A 27,500-nucleotide genomic window follows, 5' to 3' on the forward strand; every position below is an offset into this window, starting at 1 on the left:
TGTGTAGAACATAAACAAAGCCTGTCAAATATTTCTTTAAAAATGCTGTTGATATTGAATCTAAAACACAAGTAGGGAAATTTAGTTAAAATTTCAAGTTACGATTACGGGTTCTGTCTCACGACTCTTTTTAAAACTAGTCATAGTTTTTCAATATTGAAAGTTCACTATTGGTACTTTGGAGTTATAAATTGTGACAGAATGTTAATGATACTTTATTAATATAACATTTTAAAATAATTAAAATATTTAAAAATAATTACAAAATTACACTTTGATGTCAAAGCTTCAGTGACAGAATGTTTGGTTAATATGAGATTTAATTGGCAATTTAATTGAAAATAAATCTCCTGGTTTGTGGTTTGTCATTTATATATTTTTGTAAAGTATGTCTGTCTCTCTGTTCATATCACACTGGTGTAAATGTGATAGTGATTGTTAAGGACTTCATCGTTAATAGTGAGTTGACTTTTCCTCCACTGCCATTCAGTTCTGTTTCAATTCCTTCAATTATCTTATCCGTACGTTATTCTGATGGCATTTTTGGGGTCCAGGAATTCTCTTTAGTTTCGTCTGGTGCAACATCTCCTGGAACACTACCTCCAGCAAAGCTTAACTTACAGGCAAACCACTGACCACATCCTGCATCATTAACACGTGAAGGAGGTTTGTAATGTAGAGTGTGTTATTAAAAGCAGCAAATGCTTCTGTGATAAAACGATGTTTTTCTTCATTTTTGCTACCGCCTTTAGGTCAACAGAAGCAGACATACTAAATAAAACACACAATAGTGATCTGAGGTAATGATAACCAAAATTATGTGTTTTGTGCAGAAATTATGTGTTATTATGTACTCAGATTATGTGTTATGTGCCGAGATTATGTGTTATAAGCCGATATTATATGTTATGTGCTGAGTAAAATCAAATGTGGTTCATATTCAGTAGCTTTTTTTGCTGAGGCTTTGAACATGAAAAATTGAAATGCCCAGTCAGTAAACTCCCATCATGCTTAGCTACGCAGACGGACACCAGCTCAGACGCTTCTGGTATGAAGGAGTGTGTGACCAGAGCCAACCACTAGTAATACTGGTACTTGACCTTTAAGTAGAGTGGCAAGATATTCAACAGCAGACAGCATTGCAAATGAAACATTTTAAAAATTACTGGAAGAAACACCAGCTCTGCTTTCATCTTCTTGTACAGTGGGGATAAAATCAGAATTCTGCAGAGCAGCTTCAGTCAAGGAAGCTGCACCATCTGAGCTAAGCCAGGTTTCAGAAAGTGTCATGAAATCTAATTTCTGTTCACAGATCAGATCATTTACAACACTGGTTTTGTTCATTAGCGCTCTTATATTTAGCAGTGGCATTCTAGTATTTCTATTTGTCTTTATTAAGGTGTGATTAGCAGGCTCACAAATTTCAACTTACTTCAAGCATTCATTCCTGTTAGTTCCCGTATTACGTGCCACACTGCCCGTGCTCACTAGAGCTTGAAGCCACTGCTGGTGCCAGATGAGTTGGTGTTTGTTTCATTTACTTAGTCTACTTTCACATGACATTTCACTGATCGTCTGTGTGTGATTCCTTCTGTAAGACATCAGCAGAGTGGGATCCATCTGTATTATTTATACTCGTGCATGCACATGTGCATGTGTACGTGTGTGCACAAGCATGTACACGTACACACACACACATACATGTGCGCATGCATGTGTGCACGGACAGACGCGCACGCGCGCGCACACACACACACACACATACGCACACACACACACGCACGCACACACACACACACGCACACACACACACACAATGTAGCTACAGCCCTGCCTCTGCCACCCAGCCTAGCCTACACTACAGCTCCACTATCCCCAAATACCCTCCCCCCCCCCCATGCCAAGCCAGATGGCAACACCCCACCCGGACCCCCACCCCAGCCCCCACCCAGAGGCACCCTCTGATTGCCCCCCACACCCTTACCTGGTGGCTACTAATTACTATCATTAATTCGGCTGGAAACTAAACAGACAAGACGGTGGGGTTTCAGAAAGCTGAACGTGCTCCAGTTTGGCACCGTAACGCATCCATTATTAACCACTGCTCTTAGGTTCTGGGTCTCCCTGCACTTAGCTGCACACGACAACGTGAGAGGGCTGAACCAGGCCAGGGGGAGGAGAGGAGAGAGAGGGGAGGAGAGAGGAGGAGAGAGGAGGAGGGGAGAGGAGAGGAGTGGAGAGTGGTGGTAGGGGGAGGGGTAAACATAGCTTGCACATTCATTTGGGTATCGATTAAGATCAGAGAACGAAGGATGTGGAGGGGAAAGAATAATCCCACACAATATCACTCAGCACAATAATCTCACACAAAATTACTCAGCACAGTAATCCCACACAAAATCACTCAGCACAACAATCCCACACAAAATCACTCAGCACAGTAATACACACAAAATCACTCAACACAACAATCCCACACAAAATCACTCAACACAATAATCCCACACAAAATCACTCAACACAATAATCCCACACAAAATCACTCAGCACAACAATCCCACACAAAATCACTCAGCACAGTAATCCCACACAAAATCACTCAGCACAATAATCCCACACAAAATTACTCAGCACAGTAATACACACAAAATCACTCAACACAACAATCCCACACAAAATCACTCAGCACAATAATCCCACACAAAATCACTCGGCACAATAATCCCACACAAAATCACTCGGCACAATAATCTCACACAAAATTACTCAGCACAACAATCCCACACAAAATCACTCAGCACAATAATCACTCAGAATCAGCACAATAATCACTCAGAATCACACAAAATTACTCGGCACAACAATCCCACACAATATCACTCGGCACAACAATCCCACACAAAATCACTCAGCACAACAATCCCACACAAAATCACTCAGCACAATAATCCCACACAAAATCACTCAGCACAGTAATACCACACAAAATCACTCAACACAACAATCCCACACAAAATCACTCAGCACAATAATCCCACACAAAATCACTCAGCACAGTAATACCACACAAAATTGCTCAGCACAGTAATCCCACACAAAATCACTCAGCACAATAATCCCACACAATATCACTCAGCACAACAATTCCACACAAAATTACTCAGCACAGTAATCCCACACAAAATCACTCAGCACAACAATCCCACACAAAATCACTCAGAACAATAATCCCACACAAAATCACTCAGCACAGTAATACCACACAAAATCACTCAACACAACAATCCCACACAAAATCACTCAGCACAATAATCCCACACAAAATTACTCAGAACAGTAATCCCACACAAAATCACTCAGCACAATAATCCCACACAATATCACTCAGCACAACAATCCCACACAAAATCACTCGGCACAACAATTCCACACAAAATTACTCAGCACAGTAATCCCACACAAAATCACTCAGCACAACAATCCCACACAAAATCACTCAGCACAATAATCCCACACAAAATCACTCAGCACAGTAATACCACACAAAATCACTCAACACAACAATCCCACACAAAATCACTCAGCACAATAATCCCACACAAAATCACTCGGCACAATAATCCCACACAAAATCACTCGGCACAATAATCTCACACAAAATTACTCAGCACAACAATCCCACACAAAATCACTCAGCACAATAATCACTCAGAATCAGCACAATAATCACTCAGAATCACACAAAATTACTCGGCACAACAATCCCACACAATATCACTCGGCACAACAATCCCACACAAAATCACTCAGCACAACAATCCCACACAAAATCACTCAGCACAATAATCCCACACAAAATCACTCAGCACAGTAATACCACACAAAATCACTCAACACAACAATCCCACACAAAATCACTCAGCACAATAATCCCACACAAAATCACTCAGCACAGTAATACCACACAAAATTGCTCAGCACAGTAATCCCACACAAAATCACTCAGCACAATAATCCCACACAATATCACTCAGCACAACAATTCCACACAAAATTACTCAGCACAGTAATCCCACACAAAATCACTCAGCACAACAATCCCACACAAAATCACTCAGAACAATAATCCCACACAAAATCACTCAGCACAGTAATACCACACAAAATCACTCAACACAACAATCCCACACAAAATCACTCAGCACAATAATCCCACACAAAATTACTCAGAACAGTAATCCCACACAAAATCACTCAGCACAATAATCCCACACAATATCACTCAGCACAACAATCCCACACAAAATCACTCGGCACAACAATTCCACACAAAATTACTCAGCACAGTAATCCCACACAAAATCACTCAGCACAACAATCCCACACAAAATCACTCAGCACAATAATCCCACACAAAATCACTCAGCACAGTAATACCACACAAAATCACTCAACACAACAATCCCACACAAAATCACTCAGCACAATAATCCCACACAAAATTACTCAGCACAGTAATCCCACACAAAATCACTCAGCACAATAATCCCACACAATATCACTCAGCACAACAATCCCACACAAAATCACTCAGCACAACAATCCCACACAAAATCACTCGGCACAACAATCCCACACAATATCACTCGGCACAACAATCCCACACAAAATCACTCGGCACAACAATCCCACACAAGATCACTCGGCACAACAATCCCACACAATATCACTCGGCACAACAATCCCACACAAAATTACTCAGAACAACAATCCCACACAAAATCACTCAGCACAATAAATCCCACACAAGATCACTCAGCACAACAATCCCACACAAAATCACTCAGCACAACAATCCCACACAATATCACTCGGCACAACAATCCCACACAAAATCACTCGGCACAACAATCCCACACAAGATCACTCGGCACAACAATCCCACACAATATCACTCGGCACAACAATCCCACACAAAATCACTCAGAACAACAATCCCACACAAAATCACTCAGCACAACAATCCCACACAAAATCACTCAGCACAATAATCCCACACAAAGTCACTCAGCACAATAATCACTCAGAATCAGCACAATAATCACTCAGAATCACACAAAATTACTCGGCACAACAATCCCACACAATATCACTCGGCACAACAATCCCACACAAAATCACTCAGCACAACAATCCCACACAAAATCACTCAGCACAATAATCACTCAGAATCAGCACAATAATCACTCAGAATCACACAAAATTACTCGGCACAACAATCCCACACAATATCACTCGGCACAACAATCCCACACAAAACCACTCAGCACAACAATCCCACACAAGATCCGCCTGCTGGCTAGATGCATACAGACATTCGAATTCTGCTCAGGAGAACTGAACGTGAGCAGAGGTCATCTGCACGGTTGACACACACACACACCGCCTCCGCACAGCTTGAGCCGTGTCTGGAGAATGTGTGAAACACACCCAACCTCCGCGTCCCCCTCTCTGCAGGCCGGCAGGACCCTGGGACCCAATCCATAAACATCGATTCACCCTTCGACAGCACTTACTCATCTATCTATTTACTCATTCGCTCACTTATCCGTTTCTCCTGCGAGGCGGCTCTGCTCCGGCCCAACTTTCCCTATCGATTTATGGGACCAGCTTGAGGAGAGGCGTTCCAAAGGGCTCAATGTCCGAGGTCTCCGTCTATACAAAGAAAACCTGCGTGGTTTTCGTTTTAAGTGGGAATGAGCTGTAGGAGTCAGTGCTAAGTGACCGGCTGGGCTCCGGCTCGGAGAACGTTCTCCTCAAGAGAATGGCTGAGGCAGCCTGACGGCCCGAGGACCGGAACGCTGTAGGAAGTGAAGGTTGCTCTAGACGTGACCCGGACGATGCGGAATGAGATGGCGAGCGGCTGCTAACCTTGTGGAGGAACGGGAACGCTGAAGAGCACGGGAGCGCCAGTCCCCTACAGCCAGCATAACACACACACACACACACGCACACACGCGTGGCGGTCCCTACGCCCAGCAGAATGGGGCTTGCTTACACATATGACACATTACAGAAAACCCAGTAAACAAGCCATACACTCACACACGATGCACACACATGATCGCACGTTAACAGCAGCGCCAGGAGTGCGTCCAAGAGGCCATGGGACACCGGAAGAGAGAGAGAGAGAGTGAGAGAAAGGAGAGAAGCAGACAGAGTGAGGAAGAAACTCTATTGTGATGGAGTGTTTGTATTTGTGATGGAGTGTTTGTATTGAATTGAATTTTCTTAATAAAGTCAACTTAAAAATGGAAGAAACCCAAGCGTTGGTGGTGCACTTCTATTTTGTAAGTGCACTCACATCCTTCTGGATACTGCTGTTTCTGCCTGTGTTTGTCCTACACGCATGTCTTGGTGGGGTGTGTGTGTGTGTGTGCGAGGGGGCTCTCAGGAGCTACAGGACAGGCAGTGGAAGTGTCCCAAATCATTAGCGCTATCGCAGCTAGCCTATTCTGGGCACCGCAAAGGGAGGCCTGCGTGGAGCTCCCGTGGGGAGGAGGGAGGAGACGCACCTCGGGGAACAGAATAAATTGTCTTCCCCTTCCATAGTAACAGCTCTCCTCTAACAGCGCGCCAGCTGATCCAGAGCCGCCCTCCCGGAGCGAATAAACACACTCGTATGTTAGAAAACACCTCCCTCCCGCCGCACGCCAAAGCAAGTCGTACAGAAATATTACTATTAGGATCGTTAATGGAGTTTAATCTGGTGCCTCGTTTAATCTGACCTGCTTTTTTTTCTTTGGGTTGTTTTGTTTTGGTTTGTTTATCTATGAGAGGCCCATGGGAGAAAGATGGCATCCGGGTGTCGCAGCAACAGCAGAGTGAATGAGTGAGGTGATGCAGCAGAAGTGGGTTGAGCTGTGTGATGCAGGGGCATCACGGGGGGGGGTTTAGAGAACTGAGCCCTCCCGCTGCCCACTGCCCTGTTTCTATGTCCGGATCTCTACCCGCTCAGTCACTAATCCGCGCCGCGTTTTCCATCTCGTCCCGAGACCTCACGCACAATATCGGCCAATTCGGTGCAGCTTCGTGGGTCACGGTGGTCTTACCCCACGCCCCCTGTCAGCGTTCTCATTGCTAACTGCCCCTCGACACACACACATACACACACACACACACACACACACACACTCTCCCTCCGTCCCAGCGGTCCGCTCCGGCCGCCTGTCTCCCCATGCCACTAATCGACGCGACGGTTCGGCCAATCCTGGCCACTGTGCTCCAGGCCCATAATGCCAGGCGGACAGTGGGCTTGTCTCGGAGGGGCGGGCGGGGGCGGAGCCCTCCCGCCAAGGATCCGTGGGCCGCTTTAAGTGCTCATCATGCCGGCATGCGCAATGCCAGATGGACGGGAAATAGAGGCTAGACCTTTGCTGGCTCACACATACGAAGCTGTCTGTGTGTGTGTGTGTGTGAGACACGGGTATATCCAGGACAGGAATCTGAGCGCGCTGGGATCGATACCAGCACCCCTAGGCGCTCCTGCCCTCGGAAGTGCGGGGAAGTGCCCTGTTCCCCACCAGCCCCCGCCCCCGCCCCGCCCCCTGACGTAGACCACTCCCTCATTTCCACCCCAAAGCCCCTAAATCCCTCACAGAGACTACAGGCCCCGCAACTCGACAGCTGTCACTCTCCTCCACCTTTCACTCCTCCACCACCTCCTTCTCCCCACGCTGAACCCTGACACCCCACCCCCACCGTTGTGTGGTTTTCTGTCTGCCAAAGGGTTGGGTGGAGCGGGGGTGCGTGGATTAGCACTCTCTTGTTTATCCGCTCGTCGGGTTTATCTATCCGTCGCTGAGCGGCCGGCCCGTGCCCACCGCGGCCACGCTTTTAATCCTCCGTCAGCCGCGCGCCAACTCATCCGTCGGCGGCGCCGTCCGACGCGTCGCATCCATCATCCGCCCATCTGTCTCGCGCCCGGCCGCCCGAGCCCCCGCCGCGCAGCCCGCCGCGGACAGGGAGAGAAAACAGAAGGCGGAACGGAGGGAGCGGTGGAGAAAGGGACGAGTGCGGAAGAGACAGAGCGGCTGAGGACGGATACTGCTGTGCTGGTGGTCCCCGCTCTCCTTCTCTCTCTCTCTCTCTCTCTCTCTCTCTCTCTCTCTCTCCCCCAGCCCATGGAGAGGGTGCGCCGCATGTCGCTACATGCTTATTAGCCGTTCTGTTTGTTTGCCTGTAATTTGTTTGTTTTTCTCCATCGCTAATTCCAGCCAATGGGAAAAGTGCCAGCAGAGAGAGAGAGAGAGAGAGAGATAGAGAGAGAGAGAGAGAGAGAGAGAGAGAGAGAGAGCGGCTCACGCGGGATGGGCCGAAAATCCCATAATGCCCTGGTGAGGTTATGATCCGCTCCCCTCCTGCGGGGCGGGGCTGAGGCTGAATATGTGTGGGCTGCTCAGACTGCACGCTATTAATACACGACGACATTTAAGAGCAGAGAAGCAGAAAGAAAAGGAAAAACAGAGATGGGGGGGTGGAGAGGGGTGGAGTAGGGGTGGAGAGCACCAGACCAGTGTAAAGGCGTGTGTGTCTGCGTGAGTGTGTGTGTGTGTGTGTGTGTGTGTGTGTGTGATCGGGCCCCCCGCCCTTCCAGCCTCCACACTCTCGCCTGGTGCGTCTCCCATCCCCCATCTCCCTTCCCCTGGTCTCCATGACGCCGAAGAACTGGTACCAAGTCCCTTAAATTCCATGGACGGGCCTGCCCGAGGCTCCCGGCTCCGTTACCGGCGAGGCACGTCAGGATTATGTGGACCAGGTGCGACTTTGCACTAGGCCTGAATCGCAGCCGGAGCAGCAGAGGTGTGAAGCGAAGTCTCGGCAGGTCTTCAAACTTCTCTGCAGTGGTCAGCTCAGCAATTTAGGTCACACTAATGTTGCCTTCTTCCCCAGACATGTGGCCCACTGTGATAGCTGACTGACCAAGGACCCCCTTAAAAATGGAACCCAGAGAATATCGCTCGCCGGTTTTGTCTCCAAACAAATGTATTATTTTCGCAAGAAAGTGGAAGGCAAACAGATGTCAGAATCGATCCATAACAATCCTCAGCTAAGCAAAGCTAATTAGCTCCGGAATTGTGGGCTCTGTCTCAGTTGGAAAGACAGCACAGTGACAGATCTTCCACACGCTTCCCAAATCAAGTGTAGGGCTCTGTACATACCAGTGGGTGTGTAAGAGCATGTGTGTGTGTGTGTGTGTGTGTGTGTGTGCCATGGGGATGTTTAAGTTTGTGTGTGGATGTATTTGTGCGTGTGTGTGTGTGTGTGTGTGTGTGTGTGTGTGTGTGTGTATGTGTGTGCCTGTGCATTTCATAAGAAGCTGATTACACAAGTGTGAAGGTGCCTCGCTCTAAACCGGTTACCTCTGGAATGAAAACGGCTGCAGTATCTAACAGATGCAGTCACCAATCAAGGTTGACACACATACACGCACACACACACACACACACACACACACACACACCTGCACACAGACACAAAGCATTACACAGCAGACACAGCGTTAATCTGCCCACAGACAGAGAGCAAAATAACCGGAGCAGAGGGGGCCAAACCAGTCCTGTCCCCTCTGACGTCCCCTCCAACGTCCCCCTCTCCTGCTCTCTGGACCTGCTGATCACACTGGCACCCCATTACAGCGACAGATCAATAAAAACAATCCTTCAAACAAATCAAGCCACAAAGAGGAGCAACAAAAACCAGGAATTCTCAAGGTTTAAAATGCTCACATTCACTCAAAGTCAAGAGTGAAAGAGCACTGAGTCAAGAGCCAGCCAACCCTTCACACACACACACACACACACACACACAAAAGCCTTGAAAGGCAGCCAGAGTCCCCAGCAACACACAAAGATCACGTGTGACTCGTGCGTGAAGGTACCAGGCGGTAATGAGATAAGTGGTCTCGTTGGGTTTGTGAGTGCGCTGCCTAGTTCACGGTCAGTTCCAATCCTCCCGTTCCTTCACATCAGCTCGGAGGGCGTGCAGTAATTAGCATGGGCTGCCCGGATTGGCCACCGCTGCCGTCGCCGTGGAGGTGGGGGGCAGCAGGTTCCCTGAGCGACCGCGCAGGCCTCTGATTGGACGTCGCAGCAGGAGCATGCTCGGCAGGTGTGGTGCGCACTGAGCATGCCCAGAAGATGGCGGTTAAAGCTAATGGTGGATGGACAGAGATGTCCTACTTCAAGGCCTTTCCTCCGCATGGCGCAGGTTCTCGTCTCGTTCTCGTCTCGTTCTCACAGGAGAATGTGGCACGGCCATTTCTTGAGCTGGGGAAAAGGATGCTATGGTTCTCTGGTGCTTGGCTTAGAAGCTCCTGGGCTAAATGAGTGTGTGTGTGTGTGTGTGTGTGTGTGTGTGTGTGTGCGCGCGTAGTGTTGAGTAGTAGCTAGATTACAGTGCATTAGTGGCCGATGGAAAGAGAGCTGTGGTCAGTGGGTTTGGTGGAGAGAGAGAGGGAGAGAGAGAGAGAGAGAGAGAGAGAGAGAGAGAGAGAGAGAGAGAGAGCGAGAGAGAGAGGGAGAGAGAGAGAGAGAGGGAGAGAGAGAGCGAGAGCTATGAGAATAGAAGGGGGAAAGGTCTATACTCAGGTGAGAGACGCACAGCCCTGGTGTAATTATAATTCCTAATTAGTCTATCTATGTGTGTGTGTTAAAGAAAGAGTGAGTTTCTCCCCCACTGTTCTCTCTCTCTCTCTCTCTGTCTCTGTCTGTCTGTTTTGATGAATAACGTCTTTCTAAGAACTGTCCTTCCTTCTCTCCTGCTGTTTTTAGTCAGTGTTTCATGTTTTGGTTCTGTTTTCAGCATTGGCCTTAAACCTCTCTTTCCAAGGGCTCCCTCTCTCTATCCATTCCTCTTCTCCCTCATCATTCCCTCCTTCTCCTTCCATCACCCTCTCTCTCTCTCTCTCTCTCTCTCTCTCTCTCTCTCTCTCTTTCTCTCTCTCCCGCTAAACCCCTTCGCTCCAGAACCGCACAAACAAACAGCTGCCCCATATTCCCCTGGCTGTCTTCCTGAGTTTTCTCTCTCCCGTCCAAACACACGCACAAACGCCACAACAACATCGGACTGGAACCAAATGTCACCGTCTCACGTGCCAATCACACACGTCTACGAGCGTTCCTTTCTGTCTGACCGCAGGTACGTTTCCTGAACAGAAATCCCAGTGGAGGCAGGTTATGCTGCCTTCTCTGCGCGGGGCTTCATGATTAACCTCCCTGGGTTAAACCAACATCTGGGATTGGGATTGGGATTGTCAGAAGTCACATCCAAAATAAACAGGAGGGAAATGTCTTTATCTATTAAACCGCGACTATTCCTTGACCCCTAGCTTAAATCAAAAACAGATGTTACATACCCATTTAATTTGTCGCCCAAGAAACGCTGGTTTCCAAGTGCTGGTTTGGGCAACCACATATGAATTCCATCTGGCTCTCTAATTTCAGAAATATTGAACTGTTTGAATGAAAGAATTAGTCAAAATATTGTACTGGCTAACACTGTAAACGTCCATAAATAAGAAATGTTAACCCTGAATCCGCCTTAAGAACTGATTCATAAATCAGCTAACTGAACCTACACTGCCTGGTCTGCTGTGTGAGGTTCGGACGCGTCATTCTGTAACATTCTGAACACTCGGGACATTCTGAACACTCTATGACCTTCTGAACATTCTTTGACTTTCCAAACACTCGTTGACATTTTGAACACAACGATATTTTGAACATTGTCATTCCCAGTGTAACATTTTGAATGATCTGCGATATTCTGAACATTCTGTGATATTCCAAACATTTTAAAAGTGTTAATCACAAAAAACAGCACCTGACTGACTACATCAAGGCAAGAAAACCAAAGCCCTTCTGCAGAACTGAAGAAAAGCCAGTGCGATGTTCACGTCCTTGCTCGCCTGTGCTCGCAATCGCTAACTCGCTTGGTAAATTTAGACATTACAAACACACTAAAAACAAGCAGACCAGACACAGTGAACTGGTCCTCCCTGTACCTGTACCTCTCTCTCTCTCTCCCCCACATCACTGTCCCGCGGTGCGCGCAAATCTCCAACAGGCATGGCTACACTTCAAAACACCGCCGTACTCAAGGAGCCTTTCTCTCTGTCTGTCGTTCTCTCACTCTCTCTCTCCTTTTAAAGGGCCTTCACAGAGCACTGCAAAGGTACCGTGTCAGTATTCTGACTTTCACCTCTGCTGCATTCTGGGGTGCAGATAAACACTGTATCTACTTTTTGCTCGTCTGTGTTCTCAGTAATGCGTGTAATTACTAATTACCTCAGGGAGACGGCACAAAAAAATAACCCATCATTAAAATGACGAATGCACATGTGTTTGATGCTTCAGTGCTGAACCAGTGTGGGACATCCAACCTCTGAGCCCTGGGCTATTTTGGATGCTCATGATTATTAATAATAGTAATAAAAAATGCATGTATTAAAAATAGCAATAATAAATGCATATATTAATAATAGTAATAATAAATGCATATGTTAATAATAGAATAAATTGACATATTAATAACAGTAATAATACATTAAATAATCTAATCCTATAATGTAAGCAAAATATAAAGTAGCGGAGGGAGAAAGGGTACTTAGATAACTGTGCTCACACACACACACACACACACACACACACACACACACACACACACACACACACTTGAGCGTAAAAGCTCACGGAGCGTTCCATTTTCACAGTGTTAGCGTTAGCCGCTAATAAATAAAGCGGCTGTTCTTTAGCGCTGTGCTGTGGAAGCGTCGCGCGGAGGCAGGTGTGACGGTATGAAGCGGTGTGATAAGAATGTAGCCGCGTGCGATAATAAGGTGTCCTACTGGAGTGAATAAGACTCCCTCTGGTTCTTTCAGCTGGATCTGTCCATGAAGCAAGCACGGCCCATAATGCCCTGAGGTTTAATAGCAGGCCAGCGTAAGGTCCTGAGAAGGGAAACACGTCCATGCTTTTCACGCTTCACGCTTAAGTACCTTCAAAAGGAGGTTTTTCCTAAGACCTCCTTCCGAAGTTTCTGAAGGGAGACTTCAGGAGTGCCTGAGCCTTTTCTTTGACAAAGTTCCAGTGCTTTCCAGCTCTTTTCCCACTAAATGGGGCATAACTGACCCCTTTCTGTGACGCTTTGGCCACAGTACGCGCGCACTTCACCTTTGGGGGGAAGCTAAGACTCCGAGGATTGTGATGTTGAGACCTTTTCCCTGGGATTTGGCTAAGAAAAGCGCTTACAAGTTGGAGCTGAGCAGGAGTAGGTGTCAGGTATTAGCATATGGAGAGTACTGGCATGTTAATAAATAATTACGGCATGTTAATTAAATTAATTATTTGAAACCTCTGCTTAAATATGTATCAGCAAATGTTAATTGTGAGTTAAACTCAAGCTCATTAGCCAAAATGGCTGAACTGAAACGAAACCGCAGGAGCCGCGACAGATTCGCAAACTAATCAGTCCCCTAAATACCGTGACAAGTCCCCTAAACACCGTCACATGTCCCCTAAACACTCCAACGTGTCCACGTACAGGTAAACAAAAACATCAAGCGTCAGTGTTAACACAAGAAGAGGCCTAACACCACACACACACACACACACACCAGCAGTGGGGGTGTTTTTTTTTCAGCACACTGAACCAGGAGCTGTAAATGGGAAATCACAAGACGGGAGGCTCGGCCAGGGAGACGCGGAATGACGCCTTCCAACATGAGTGCGAGTCAAGTAGCAGGAAGTGGCGCCCGGCGCCTTCCTCTCCTGTGACAGTAACACCAGCTGAGCGGCCTGGCTGGCCGAGTGTTGAATTGATGGGGATCTGGTCACAACTGTACCCCCCACCCCCAACCTGCACAGCTGACAGACACAACCCGGATACGGCAGCTAAACAATCCACTATGTTTCCACATGGACCCATTCAGCTAATTTAACAGGCGCTCAATTCATGAACGAGAGCACTGCGCCTGGATTTTTTATTCACACACACACTCGTTCGTTGGGACACTGTAGAAGGGGGGCTCCTGAGGACCCCCACACCAGCACGGGACGGACGGATTGCAAAATAGTTGCGCTCGGGGGCCGCAGCAGCACGTCGGCACGGATGAGGCCCGGCCCGGACATTGGCACAGCACACCATCAGAGGAACCGGCAGGGCGGTTTGCATCGTACGCGCACTAGTACACTTCTGTTTCTTACGCTCTCGCTCTCTCGCTGCGGCCATCTTTCCATCTCTCCCTGTCGGACCGCGTTCGTCCAGGGGGGCCGCCGAAACAGTCGCCGTCATAACTTTTTCCCAGCCACGCGGACGAAGACCGGCCCGGCAGCCCAGCGGCGCCCCTCACTTCCATTTCCCCCTCCCGCCGCGAGGTCCGGGGCATGGTCGCGTCTGTCTCAGCCCTCTCGCCGTAACAAATGAGGTGACACCTGTTAAATATTCGCAGCCTAATTACAACATCATAATGTTCAACCTGGCAACCACAGGCATAGCTAGAGAGCGATGACTGAAGCCCGAGCTTGTATTTTGCTTACAGAAGGCTACTGACTTAAAACAAAAGACCCGGTGTGTAACACTGTCGGGCCCGGGGGGGTGCTCGCATCTAACGGGCCTGTCCCAAAACAGGCTGCTAGCACTGCAGGGGCTGGTTGTTAGGGGCGGGGGTGGTAGTGCATGGGCGACTGACGGGTGAGCGGCACCTCGGCCTACAGGCGGCGAGATGCCGTTTGGAGACGCGGGAAGGGGAGCAAGGGACGATAGATGGACATGGGTGAGGAGCAGACCGCTGTGTTCTGTCTGTGACGGACAGCTCGTAGATCACAAAGCGCGGGAGGATGCGGGAATGGCGACGGGCGCGGAGCGGGAACGCTCGTCCGCGGAGGCGGTGCGCACGCCTGGAGGCGGATGCTCAGAAGGCGACGCGCTCCCTCACCAAGCCGGCGCTGCCTGTCGATAGAGCACCTCCACCCGACGCGACGGCCCGCGCCCCCAACCTCCACCCAACGCGACGGCCCGCGCCCCCCCCACCTCCACCCGAAGCGACGGCCCGCGCCTCCCCCACCTCCACCCGACACGACGGCCCACACCCCGCCACCTCCACCCGACGCGACGGCCCACACCCCGCCACCTCCACCCACGTTCCCACTTTCTTTCTTCTTTTTGGTCTTTCTTTCCAGTTTTGGACACTCCTGGAGTGAGACCTGCAGAGACGCAGGGAGAGTGCTTGTGGACAGTGCTCACCATAGCGGTGAGGACAGGCTGTGGACTCACCCAGAGCGTTCCGTGTGATTCCGGTTCAGGCACGCGCAGTCCTGCTCTTGCAGTATCCTGCACTGGAGGTTTTGGGGCTCTCAACTGCTCAGTTAGTTGTCAGCCCCGTCAATACGCAAAATATTGGGAGTTGTGGTGCAGGGAAACCCAAAACACGCAGGACAGAGCCACCACAGTACTGGGAAATGCTATTGATATAGACAGCATTAAGTGGTATGGATTTTGGGTTAAGTCTCACACAACTACATTTCCGTCCGTTTGTCTGCACGTACAGCGGAGGCCACTGGGACACGGGGCATGGGGAGGAGCCCTGAAATATCTGTTACACAAATACTGTCACAGTTCATATTATCGTGTTTATGACATGAAATAAGAATCAAGTGGCCTTACTAAAAAAATTGTGATTTAAATAAATGGCTCTCTGATTACTGCCACATTACAAGACACAGGGCTATAATTAATATTGTACTAATGCTTGGCTATAATTCATCCATTCAAAGCTTAGAATAATTGTTCTGATAGTGATGTGACACACAGACAGGAAGACATAAATCCTTTGGGCGCTCCACGGCGCGTTTGGCAGCTACCCAGTTCTACAATAGTGCGCCATGTCCTGGTGACGTCCCATAGCCTTTCAAACGTCCGGGGCTCAGTTTTCCAAAAAAAAAAAAATTTTTTAAGCAACAAACATAAAGCGCATTCGCACAAATTCACAGTGGCACTGAGGAAAAACATAGTCTTCTCCTCTGCGAATTTTTTATGAGAACTCTCCACTCTTCTGTGGTCTACGGCTAGTTTCAATGTGTCTGGATATCGATAGCCAAGATATCGATAGTTCACGTCTAGACGAAAAACGGTAACGTCAACGTGAACGATCCAATTAAAATGCGAGCGGTGCGGTGCGACTTAACGGTGTCCTTTACGAGTGTTCCGCCGCCCTCCGTTTATTTTACACGCTATGTGGTCTAACGTAGTTTGTAGGTGACGGAGCAACCTGTAGCCTGTGCGGAGCATCCCTGCAGGTCAGTGGTGCTGTTCTTGCCACTAGCATGTACAGGTCCAATGCTGGGCTCATTTAGGCCCGCTGGTTTCTGTCAGGATACATCAAGGATTAGAATTTCGTGCGGTCTATCACGAGCTAACGACCAGCTCACGTTCTGGCTCCGTTGCGCTCCAATGCGGATTTTCCGCGAGCCGCCTGATAATAAAAATGTTCCTGGGGATAAATAAAAGGAGCACTGGGGAAGATAAAATAGACAAAAGAGAAATAAAAGAGAAATAACACACACACACACAAAGCTCTCTCTCTCTCTCTCCAGAAGATAGTATTGTGCTCCGGGCAAGTCTGGTCGTCCAAACGAGATTATCATGACGCATCATTACTCATCCATTTAAATATGTAGTGTGGCCCGAATAAAACTGCCATACTCGTTTTGTTCGGTCTTAATAACGTGCGTATTAGCCTATCTCACGTGCGTATTAGCCTACCTCGCGACTGGTGCAGCGGTCTTCTGGGTTAAATGCGCCACACACACACAACACTAGAATCTGATTTGTGCGTGACCACAAGCCAAGCAAAACTGTTAAAATTGCCACCGTGCGAAACCTCTTTCCTGTTTCCTATGAATTTGTAAATGCTTGTTTCACGTAAATATAACCACCTCTAAAACAGACAAAAGGCAGTTAAATAACTGGAAGGCATACTTGACAAATAAACTGTCCAGATGACCAGATTAACTGCACACATGACCCGCAGGCCCCTTCTGAACAGTGAGGAATAATGTTGACGCATCGCGAATACTCCACGAGCGCCATAGACTGTGCGCCCAGGCAAGCACGAGCTCGCTGTATGGGCGCGCTGGAAGCTGGCGAGACCTTGGTTTGTGCCTTACCTGATTCCTCCAATCTCCTTTCTCCGTTCTTCAGTGAATCTCATTCATTCTTCCTCGCCTCTCGTGTTTCTCTGGCTCCCTCGTCTTCCCGATTACCCGTCCTTCTCTCCTCTCTTGCTCTCTTTTTCGTGCGGATGCATAAAGATTAAAAATTAATAACCGAGTGTCTTCCCGTGCGAGCTAAGAAGCAGTCGAAATGAAAGGACACAAAAAATCCAGACAAAAATGAGCGAAGCGACTATAAAAACCCGACATGCTAAGTCATTTGAAATCTTTTTCGGCGATCATACATGACAAGACGGCGTGTATCTCGTGGGTTACGACGCTCGGGGCTCCGCGTGCAACGCTAACAAAATAAAGCAGTCACTTGCACAAGTCTCTGGGAAATTGCATGAGAAAGCTCAGTTAAAACATGTCCCGCAGTCCGTCGCCACGTGAGGACTAAGCAGGGTTTGTTTCCAGCCTTTGCCCTTCCAGGACATTCGCATTCGCAGTACGCGCAGGTTAGTGCCGCTGTCGCGTGGAGTCTGTGTTTAAATGCTCCCTCACTTGGCGCTGCGCTAAAGTAACCGAACTATCAAACGTTATTTTATTGAAGTGGGTTGCAAGTCGCAGCCTAAAGAGTATCACCCAGACATCAAATGTTCCTCTACTGACCCATGTCCTCGCGCCTCGGTCAGTCCTTCCTACTCTCCGTCAGGAGACAGTGTGGAAATGTCTCGCGCAGCAGGCGACTGCACTGCTCGCTTGGCTCGAGCGGGTGTAGGTTGTTTCCCTGCGAGCCACGGAGCTCCGTTTATACACGTTTCACGCCGGGCGACAGTTCGCCGTCGCGCAGAATGTTATCTGCAGGGTTATCATTTCTCCGTTTCGACACCCGATTCTTTTCGTTGCTTTGAATTAACTTCGGGCTGAACGTTCGTGACGAGGAAACAAATAAGTCTTGGCCTGATCCGCGCTTTTTGCGGTTCGGTGTTTGCAACCTAACGACTATTCTGTAACGTGTATGAGCACAGGGAGGTGTTCCGCACGGTCCATTAATGGTCCCGGAGCTTCAGTGCACCCTTGCGCGTGGTGGCAGGTTAGCCACCATTCTGATGGCTGTCAGCTCGGCACTGAGCGCGCGCATTAAGGGGTTGTATTAAAACAAAGCCCGGGCTCGGCCGGAGCGCGCTATTTCACGCGGAGACACCGGGCCGATAATTAGATTCCCAAGTTGACGTTTGGTCTCGGTAGGCAGGCGCACGAGCGCACACAAAAACAGGCGCTTCACTCAGTTCTGACATTTTCCTCAGAGTATTCCCATCATCTACGGGGCAGGGTAGGACAGACGGCGCTCGGGAGTGAAAGCGTGCAGGGGATAACATTTAATTAACAGCCTAATGGCCAGTGCTACTGACCACAAGAATATACTATTATGTTTATGTGAGCCTGGATGCACTAACAAATCCATTAATAGCATATGCTATAAAATTCCATGTTATTTAATTTGCGTATTAATTAAATTAATTATTTATAAGCATTTCTAGACCCAGAGCTAATTCAAATTAAACTAAATGCTTAATTCATGATGTGGTACTACATGACGAGACTATATGAGCGCTATTGGGGGGAAGGTTTCCAGCAGTCATGCTAAGCGTAAACAGTGGCTCGGCGTGACAGGCATACGAACCCGCTCGTCATTAACGAAGGGCTTCGGTGGTGCGCGTGACATCCCGCGACCTGCCGGACCAAATCTGAGCTGACGCGACACCGACAACATGGAGCGTGCGCAGCCTGCGTTGACTTACCCTGATTGATGATTGGCTGTTAACGTCTCGCGGAAAATAGCACGCAAAGGTTGCACATTCGAACGCACCCTACTGCTGACCCTCGTGTTCTAGAGGCCCGTGATTGTACCGTTCAGTCAGGTGAATTTAAAATGTTACTTGCATTGATGGGAATGTCTTATAATAGTATTTTCATCAGACGCGTTTTTTAATCCTAAATGAATTTAGCAAATAGGCTATTTTTGCACACGTTAGACGTCTTATCAAATCAAAAGACGTCACCGCGTCGAGATCTTGCTCACATTCATGGCACTGCTCGGGAATGCTGCCCCGGCCCGGTTCCGTTTGTGGAAACGCCTCATCCCGCTTTGGGGCTTTAGGGCCGGGCTCCAAGGTCGGGAGAAGAATGGCTTTTACCAGCAGACTCCGGTGTCAGTGAAAGTGTTACGGTAACTGCATTTCAGAAAATGTTTTATGCCTGACCACGACCACAATAAATAAATAAACAAGAAAGAAAAATATCGAATTATGATTTGATAGATTTTCTGTTATATTAGCTTATATATGTTATATTAGCTTTTATATATATATATATATATATATATATATATATATATATATATATATATATATATATATATATATATATATTTTTATTTATTTACATATGTATTTATTTATTATTTATTTATTTATTTATTTATTTATTTATAAATTTTTGGGGGGGTTTTTTCCCACGAAATCTGCGCACGTTTTCGAACACGTTTTTGGGAAAAGTTAAAAACAAAAGTAAAATGATAACAGCAACCCGGGGACCTACTGCAGGGTAAAATCAAATGTGTCATGGCCTTACCTTCCATGGTACGTCTGCATCAGTAAATTCTGCCGTACTAATAAGTGTTTAAAAATGCTAACGCCAATTAGAATTAGTTTAGCCACAGTAAACCTATTATAATATAAATGTAGTATATTACTTGTAAAAATAATAATTGATTAATTAATTCATTCATTCATTCATTCATTCATTCATTCATTAATAATAATAAAAAAAACTTACCAGGAGAAAAAAAGGGAACTTATCGAATTATATTGATTTTGATGGGTGATGGACAGAGAGGAGGAGCTAATTTGTCGACCGCCCCCCCCCCACCCCACCCGTCGTCAGGGAGACGTGTGTCTCATAGAGAAAGAGACTCGTTAAAACCGAGGGAGGGAGACTGGCTCCAGTTTATGGACTGAAAGCCTCGTAAGGAGCATTATTTAGGTTATATTCACCCCGCGGTTGTTTATGTGCAAATAAAACTCTAGTGCGCGTACCCGTGGCTGGTCTTCTTCAGCCCCTGCTTGGTGTCACGTTCACATCGCGCGTCTTACCTCCTGGTCAGGAAAACGGCACTACCCAATTACATACATGATAATAGATTTATTCACCTAAATCTCATAGGGTTAGTTACATATTGGCATACGTATTATTATATATGACATAAGGATGCTTTTAGCCTATGCAGAGCACAACAAGAAGTTTAGATCCACTTGACCTCTTTTCCTGGCGGGAGCAGTAATTTAGCTGTATTGCACAACTTAGAGATACAGTAGTTCAGCTATCAGGGGTTACGGGGGAGGACGCTGAGTGAAAAAGCTTAGTGACTGTGCTACATGGTTACAGTCTAGATCGAGTGTTTAATTTACTGGTCTCCCCCTCTCCATTTTAAACACACACACACACACACACACACACACACACACACACACACACACACACACCCCAACACAAACACCTTCTTACTTGGCCCTAGAGTGATATTTTAAACAGATTAGTTAGCCAAAACTACCTGGGTATTAAAGCTCTTTATGTGCAGGTCTGCCTCTTCTACAAGAGGAATAATTTCATTTTAGAGGGAGAGATTCCACATTTACGTTTTCTTCCTTATCGCCATAATTAAGACCACAAACGATTAAACTCAATGGAGTGTTCCCCATATATATTACACTCTCTTCTTGGGCATACTGACTGTCAGAACCATGGCTCGTTACATCTGTGTGCAACAGAAGGGAACTGTAACTGTCATGAGGTGTAACGTCAACACAAGCAGGAAGGATGGTTTCACCAGCCACTTGTGTGTCACTTTAAGACCTCAGGTTCTTTCAAGCTCCCGACAGCCACCAGAGCCCTTCTGGCCAGCGTTTCCACATCAACTAACTGGCAGATCTTCATAATCAGGAACATCTCAGAACATCTCAGCGTGTCCATCTCTCTCTGTTTCTTTCTATCTCTCACGCTCTCACGCTCTCTCTCTCTCTCTCTCTCACTCTCTCTCTCTCTCTCTCTCTCTCTCTCTCACTCTCACTCTCTCTCTCGCTCTCTCTCTCTCTCTCTCTCTCTCTCTCCTGCAACATGAAATAGTCCATTATCTGTTCTCAGGGCTAATTGGTGTATTAACGCCGTGCTGTGGGTGACAGGCGGAGCAAAGGAGACACTGGATGAATATGGATGAGAAAGAGAGAGGGAGAGAGAGAGAGAGAGAGGCAGCGAGATCCCGAGGCAGACGGGCAGTGGGGAGAGCTGTGGAGGCAGATGGAGAGAACGAGGCATAAAGGGAAGCCAAGGTAAATCTTTTCAGAAGTACAAGTGGCTGAGAGCAGGATGGCAAAATGACGAGTGGTGGGAGAAAAAAAGAAAAAACACCCAGTAATGGCTGTGCTTTTTTTCAGATGGCCTTCTCTCTATCCCTCTCTATTCCTCTCTCACCATCACCGCATTCAGGCCAATTATCCACCCTCTCTGGCGCCACTGTCAGCATATGGAAATGCAAATTGCACAGAGAAATGTTTTCCTTTTTTTCAAAAACAGAAGAGGGCAAGTACTTCTGGAGAATGGGGGAGGAAGAAATGTGGGTCTCTCTGTGTGTGCGCGTGCGTGCGTGTGTGTGTGTGTGTGTCTGTGCGCGTGTGCACGTGCGTCTGCGTGTGCGCGCGTGTGTGTGCATGGGGAAATAGTGGATAATGAAAGACAAATTCTGTCTCAGGTTCTCTTTGTTGAACACACATTCACACACACACACACACAATAAAACATAAAACATTATCTTTGTTTAAAATTAAATACAAATACAGTAAACTGTTTGTATGCATACATAAACATGAACACACACATACACACAGGCGTATGGAGACGTTCTTTACCCATATATTTCTTCTCTCTTTTAAATGTCACATTACCTCTCCAGATTGGGGGGGGGGGGTGTAAAAAAAGCCCCGAGGCCTCCAAGTTGGCATGTAGGAGTGTGTCTCTCCAGGTTTAGAGATCAAAGACGTGCTTCCTCCCTTTTGCTAGTGACAGCGAGACCTGTGGGTCAGGAGGATTCCGATAAGCCATTCCTCTTCTCCAGGGCTGAAGGGGAGGAGGCAGATTGTAGACGAGGGCTTCATTATCCTTGGAATCAGCCTGCCTCCCTCCCGCTCCCCTCCCTCTTCGCCTCGGTTCTCCCGCCGCCGTCCATCGGAGTGCGCCGCGAAGTCAGCGCCTTAAATCTGCGGTGTGCTCAATTAGTTTCAATTATCCTGCCGTCTTCCCCCCCACGCGCTCGTCCCGATCCTACCACTTCCTATAGCTTAATCGTGAGCTGGAACGACTCATTGATTGACGGTGGAAGGCGAGCGGAGGCAGGGGAGAGAGGCGAGGCCCTGGCTTGAGTCAAGCGTCACGCCGTCTACAGCCGCTCGGCCGCGATCCATCAGCCCGGGCTAAAGGTCTCGCGGACGGCGTTCAAGTGCGACGCTCACGGAAGGTAAATAAAGGGCCAGGGTAGTGCGATGCAGCTCCGCTGGTTTTATCCCAGCAGTGAGGTCACAGGGGCCCGTTGCTGCTCCACGCTGAGATCACGTGTTGACCTCAGCAAAGCGCAGGACGACCACAGTGACTGGGACTCGCCGTGTGGCGTGTGACTGTCTTGCGGACTGTGTCCTCCGGCACACGGCGCTGCAGCCCACGGTGGCTTTCTGCAGATTCCACCTGCTTTTTAATCACAGTAGATTTTTACACTGTACTCTCATACAGCCTAATCTGATTTAGTTGATATTGCTTCAAATTCAGGCAATTTTATTTTAATGTTACATTTATGCTAATTTATGCAAATAATAATATGCAACATAAAACATTTGTACAACTACATTAAATAAAGATAACTTGAATTAATTCAGGTAATCAGTTTTCATAAATCATTACTGAAACGGAGCAATTCCAGTGCAACAGCAGAATGTGAAATTCAGTGCTGATTTTCACAGGTATATCGTAGGTAGACTCCTGGAACCAAAATATCAACCCAAAATGTACAAAAGTGGGCACAATCCAATCGAACAAATATAGTTTTACAATGTGCAGCTATGTGTATCTTCGGTCCCCTCGTCTGGCACCGCCCACTCTCAGAGGAGCACATGAGGGGGAAAATACTTATTCCTTTACATTTGACAACAGTGAAGTGAAAATGGCGTCTTTATATTCACATTAAACATTCCATTCTGTTTTAGTCTTACAGATTGACGGCTCCTCTAGCCGATTTCCAGGTGCTTCTGGACCACAAACAGCCCCACAACCTTTTCCAAGCCTGACACATTTACATGCACAGCATTCGGCAGACGCATTTATCCAGAGTGACCTATGAGTTTGTTTGTGTGACCGAACGTGTGCTACCTGGCAGTCAAACCTATGACCTTGAAGTTATAAGCACCGCGCTGTACCTGCTCCAGAATGAGCGGCTAGTCCGTTCAGAATGAGTACAGTTAAAGAGAGATGTGAAGAACGTCAGGACTAGGGCAGCTCAGACTGACCAAATCTTTCCTGGGGCATTAACGGATTTCAGCCGGAAACACAAGTGTGTGTCAGTAATATAAAATTTTGAATCATTTTGGCTAAAGATCAGTTGAGAAATTAAAGCTCACTATCTGAACATTAAATTATTTAATGATGACAATTGTACTTCCAGTCACAAAGGCTCATGACTCTCTGAAATGAACAGGACCTCAGCTACAGACCCAAGACTCTCTCTCTCTCTCTCTCTCTCTCTCTCTCTCTCTCTCTCTCTCTCTCACACACACACACACACACACACACACACACACACACACACACACACACACACTCACCGACTTTCTGCACAGTCACATATTTAATTCATTTCAGGACCAACGACACTGCCAGCTAATAAAAAACAGGCTGACAACACGGGTCAGTGTGAGAGCATTTAGAATATTTTCTGCAATGAACTGATGCTTTAAAACTGCAACCTCCCTCTGCTATTACACTATAAAAGGACCAGCGGTAAGAGTCACCTCCACAGGTCCCTGAGCCAGTTACCACCGGACTGCTGCAGTCTAGTACTGTGGCAGGTTACAAACCTACCTAATGTTCCTTCCGTGTCTAGTTTATCCTTAATGACCAACATCAGTGCTTTACAATGAGATTAAATATCTACAAAATGTTGTAAACACAATAAATTAGTTACGTCAATTAACCCAGAGGTGAGAGAAATTGTTAGCTAGCAGTGGTAAATACTCCTCTGCCCTGTTTTTAACATCACTCTTGATGGATTTCATAGCTAAAATTGGAGAGCTAAATACATCACCCCAAACATGGGACTCCATGTAAACATTGGGTTGTTATAGGAAAGTGTACCAGCTAGATCACCCTAATTTTAAATTGCCTTAAAAACGTTCCCCCTCTTCTTTCGGCGGTTATAGCATCCCGTAAATGAACACATTAGAGTCCTCGTGTTTAATGTGTTCGTTTAGCAGCTATTTCTCTGTAACTGCGCTTATGGGGACTTTCCCTCACGCAAATTTTTAACTCACCTGCTGACGCAACCCCCCCCCCCCCCCCCCCCCCCCAAAAAAAAAAAAACAAACAAAAACAAAACAAAACAAAACAGATGCTCAGAAACAAAATTAACAAGATGGAGTTTTTCTCATTTCATGTGAATAAGGTCCGTATCGTGTCTGCCGATTCATTTTTAGGATCAAGCACGAGGCTAAAAATGGGATCTTTTTCCACACTCGCGGACAGCTCCACTGGATCGTCACTGAGCCTACATGCCAATACATGCCAATTAGACCACGGGCGAGTAAGCAATATTACACAGACGTTATCGTCATAACTGAAGGCTGCTATGTTTTCGTCTTAAACCGGGTATCTTAAATGTGGTACCTTACGCTCTACCTGTGTAATAGTGTTGTTCACGTTTTCGTGCCCATTTTGGAGGTTCTTGCATAACAACAGACTTTATTTGTGATTTCAGAATCCCTTTAACCATCACTACCTAATGCCATTCATTTGGCTTCATTGAATAGTTACCTTGTAATCAAAAACAACAACAACAAAACATTGTTAAACACTGTCTAATGATGATATGAATTTGCCATTGTACATATATCGTTTATTTATTATTGTTGTCTTAGTGTTGATTTTTATCGACTTGATGATTACTGTTGAACATTGTTTATTATGGACCATTTTTGAAATGGGTAGGCAGGGAGGGATATTTCCTTTCACAGTTTTCTGTCACTGCAACTTAAGAAAAACGGCAGCTGAGTGCCGGTTCACCGTCAGGCGTGCCCGTTGCTACTGGGACCCCGTCACCTAACGGCCCAGAGAGCACAGCAAAGGAGCCTAACCCCCAATACAAGCATCCCCGCATCGGCGTGCAAGCAGGGGGCCTTCACTCCGGGGGGGGAGCAGAAAATTGCATGCGTGAAGTGAGGGTAAGTATGTGGGGGCTCCAGCGAAAGCACAGAGAAAATAACCATTATACGTTTGACAGAAACGTTACAGACAGCTGAGTCAGCCCGCCTCTCACCACCCAGCCGTCCAATTACAGAGGCTGGCTACGCTTTACCAGCCTGGTGGGCAAGCAGCAATCAGAGGCACTCAGGGTGACTCTTATGGGCGGAGGGGGGGCGGAGGGGGGTGGGGTGGTATGCCCGCCCCCTCACTCCACCAGTGCACCGCCCAGATGACAGGCAGTTGCAGAAGGCCCCTCTAATGCTATTAGAGGGGCCTAATGAGTTTTAATTGGGAGGAGATCTTAACTTGAAGCCCTAATTGCATCTGATTAAAGACAATATTAGTTTTACTGCTGGTAAATTGGTTGGGGGGGGTGGGGGGTGGATGGGGGTTAGTGGGATCGATGTTTTCCCTCTGGAAATATTTCAATGTCCTTAAGCCCAGATGTCAGAAATGAAGAAGCAGAAAGAGGGAGAGAGCGACAGAGTGGGAGACAGACAGAGGGAGAGACAGAGTGGCAGACAGAGAGAGAGAGAGAGAGAGGGAGGAACGGAGGCATAAGGAATGATGGCAGAAAATGAGATGAGATGAGACAGAGGGGGAGTGAAATGGACAAACATGCAACATAATGGGCTTGTTGAAACCTCCCAGAACTACAGTAATAAACGCTCCAGTTGAACCGCGGAGTAAACATTTAAATGCACCGAACCAACTATTAAAATCCGAACATTAAAGTCACTGAAGTAGTCACTGGTAACATAAAAGTACAGTTTGAGAGCACAACTCAACTCTGTCTCCCAACAGTTCACTCCCAGCACAGTCTGTGGAATATGGGGTATGTGCAGGAAATTAGAATACAACACATCATAATTGTCCTATTATTTCAAAGTTTCCTATCAGCTTGCCCATGCCTGTCATAATTCCAATATTACTGCAGTGGGCTTAGCTGTACCATTGTTGCATGTATTTATAGAGATTAGCTGGCTTACTGTATTCTTATAGAGCTATTATATAAGCAGAGCTTATATAACCTCTCCACCCAAACCCTTAAAGAGAAGCAAGAGGAGAAGATACCATGGTGTGTACAGCACAAAGCTACATACTGGCCACGGTGAGCAAACTGGTCATGGTGACCATACTGGCTACCGTGTCCATACTGGTCACGGTAACCATACAGGCCAAGGTGTCCATACTGCCCATGGTGTCCATACTGGCCAAGGTAACCATAATGGTTATGGTGTCCATACTGGCCACGGTGACCATACTGGCCATGGGGTCACAGTTCAATAGAGTATCTTAAGCATCTCTGCATCTAGAGCATCTGTGCATCTTATGGCTACACAGACACACACATACACACACACACACACATGCATGCATGGCCACATACGCACACAACACATGCACTCGTGCTTACACTCACATATATGGCCACACACACACACACACCTCGACATACATACACAAGCACACACACTTGCATAGACATGCAAACAGACACTCACACAAACACACACCCATATATATACATCTTCGGATACACACGCACACGTACATGGCAACACACACACATACACGGACATGCATACACACAAACACATGCACGGCCACACACACATGCAGGGATTTGCATGCACGCACGCACGCACGCACGCACGCACACACGCACACACACACACACACACACTCACACCCCCCCCCACAAACACACACACTCACACTCACACACAC

At 47.2% G+C, this 27,500-nt stretch overlaps 1 protein-coding gene across 8 annotated transcripts in view; it reads right to left on the reverse strand.

Moving 5' to 3' along the window:
- Nucleotides 1–18,282, reverse strand: part of adgrl1a (adhesion G protein-coupled receptor L1a) — a 108,424-nt gene extending 90,142 nt beyond the window's left edge. For 2 of the 8 annotated variants that reach the window (XM_081716508.1, XM_081716506.1), the window contains exon 1: nt 17,226–18,282. The gene's annotated coding sequence lies outside the window, so the exon portion shown is untranslated. Of the gene's footprint in view, nt 1–15,333; nt 15,355–17,225 lie in introns of those variants that run through there. The other 6 variants (XM_081716509.1, XM_035525300.2, XM_035525303.2 and 3 more) reach the window with 4 other exon arrangements.
- Nucleotides 18,283–27,500: the final 9,218 nt, after the last annotated feature.

Source organism: Electrophorus electricus, chromosome 6 (assembly GCF_041902795.1).
Source record: "Electrophorus electricus isolate QZ-2024a chromosome 6, ASM4190279v1, whole genome shotgun sequence".
NCBI lineage: Eukaryota > Metazoa > Chordata > Actinopteri > Gymnotiformes > Gymnotidae > Electrophorus > Electrophorus electricus.